Source organism: Mesitornis unicolor, unplaced genomic scaffold (genome assembly GCF_000695765.1).
Source record: "Mesitornis unicolor isolate BGI_N332 unplaced genomic scaffold, ASM69576v1 scaffold947, whole genome shotgun sequence".
In the NCBI taxonomy this organism is placed as follows: domain Eukaryota; kingdom Metazoa; phylum Chordata; class Aves; order Mesitornithiformes; family Mesitornithidae; genus Mesitornis; species Mesitornis unicolor.
This window is the reverse complement of record NW_010198175.1, coordinates 41,810-44,205: the sequence shown is the minus strand read 5'-3', so window position 1 is coordinate 44,205 and position 2,396 is coordinate 41,810.

Here is a 2,396-nt window from a genome sequence, read left to right as displayed (position 1 = left end):
GGTGTGAGGGGCCCTGCTCCGGCGCGGGGGGCCCTGGAGGCCTTTGGGGGAGGGGGAGGAAGCGGAGGCGGACGCTGGCAAGCAAGGAAGGGGTCAGCGGTGCTTCAGTGACCAAAACAAAGGGAACGGAGGCGGCGGGCCACCTAACGGGGGAGGTGCTGCAGCGGTGAGGGTGCGATTCGGCTTGCGCCAGCTGTATTTTTACCTTTTCGTTTAAGGGAATTGTCTGGGTAGGCTGCATTTGCTCGAGTGCGAAGAGAGCAGCACAAAAAGAGGTGGTGGTGCTCGCTGGGAACTTTGTTTTTGGGTTTCTTTTTGTTGTTCGCACCGCCTCACTTCTTAGCCTCTTGTCAAGCTGGACAGTTTGAATGTGCTTAGAAGCTTACGTTTTGAGTCCACTAAAATGTGGTAACTGTTGCTGGCTGAAAGGATGTGCAGTAATGTGGGGGTTTTTTTCTTTAGTGTTTGAATTCTCTAGGAAGAACGGGTTGATACTTTTGTTAGTCGAAGAGAACAATGTGGTACTGTGTTGGATCTCTGGCTGCTGATATTCGTGTTGAAATACCAGGGTTTATCATCCACCCATGAAGTATCTGGGTGCTGTTTAAAGGAGAGGGCCCTGCGTGATGAAGTGAAGGGGCCTGCCAGGAAAGCAGGGTAGCGTTGTGCTTGCTGTTTGAATTTCTGGTATTTCTGAATTTCATGACTTTAAAAGGCCAAATATAGTAATGGATAATAGCTTGATTTTTCTGCTGATTGAGTGTAGGGGAAAGTGATCAATGCTTTATTTCTGAGCTGTCAAAAGCAAGGGAGAAGAAGAAAACAGTTTCCCTGTTTTTGAGGTTTGGGGTTTTTTTTTGTCTGTAATCAGGTTGGGAAAAGTGAACAAATTGGTGTCTGTCCCTTTTTTGAGAGCTCAAATTAAAATTAATTTGAAATTGAGGTTAAAAGAAAAAAAAGGTTAGTTCCTATAGTATTAGAGTACAGATTGATAGGTTCATAGCTGTTTAGTGGAGGGAGAATAAGGGAAAACAAAAGTTGGAAATATGAAAGAAGGTGTATAATAAAACTGAGAGTGAGAAGGATCTTTGCAAGGAGCTATGAGCTGGTGAAATGTGGATCTGTACTGAGAGTATAACGTAGTGATGTTTTCCACAGCTAAGTCCTTTGTCAAATACACATCTGCGACTTCTCAACTTGTGTTTTCTGCTCTGGGAGGAATTTTAAATCGGATGCATGTTGCTTCTTGGAAGTTGGCTTAATATGGTTAGGTGCTGGTTCTTGAGGTATGTGTTGTTTCTAAATAGGTGAAAGACACATGCACTTGTAGTTAGCATCAAGACTGGCCTCAGATGTGGTTATATTTCTCTGTCCCTGCATTAGGTGAGGTAAAGTGTATGAGAAGAGCAGCTGTAGCAAATAAATGACAGCTCATTTATTACCTAAATAAATAATAAGAGTAGACTTCTGTATTCCTTGCAGATAGATGTGAATAAAAATAGTACTAGAGGCACCTGAAATTGCTGTAAAGCCTATTTTGTGCTCGTTGTGGAGGGAAACACTTGTGACAAGAAGCCAATATAAATCTTCTTAGTTTGTGAATTGACACTGCTTGTGCGATTGCCCTCTGAGCTTGCTGCACAGTTGTTTTCACCTTCTTTACAGGCCTTCCTTGCAGGAAACGGAGGGGAAGTGTGTCTTTGAGTAAAACACCTGGAGAAGAATTATAAAACCACAGGTATTGCTGGAGGGTCCTTGGGCAGGGTGAAAGCCTGTTACTGAAAGCACTGGAAAAAGTTGAGTTTATACAGTGAACGATCTAGGCTTAGAGCTGATGGTTTTCCTAGAAGGTAGAATCTCTGTGGAGGAGGGAAATCAAAAGGCTTGATTTTCTGAGGAGAGAGCTAATGATGAGAGCATTCCTGAGGAGTCTGGAGAGAGTTCATTCCCTAAATATCTTGGAGGAGAAAACACTTCCTTTATGCTTTAGATGGAAATTAAAAGGAAATCATTCTGTGGTGTTCTTGTGAAGGCTGCTGTTCTTGTAGGCTAGACTTGAAGGAGATTTATCTTCATGAGGTTTTGATCGCCTCTGAAATCCTTTTTCTTCTCTCCCCCAGTGAAAGTGAGCATGTTGTCTGCTACCTCTTTCACTCATACTGTATTATATCCCTTTGAGATGCTGTTGTGCATCCCGTGTTTAGATACTGTAGAAATACAAAAGGTGGTGCTGTGTTCAAGGAGGTGCTGAGGATACAATTAAGGGAAGATCTGATCTGAAAAGGTGCGTTGCCAGCTGATACTGTGGTACCTTCTGCCTCTTCTACAGACACAAGATCAGTCCCAGACAACTGGTGTTTGCAATACAGGACTGCCCTACCCTATTTCCTTACCTA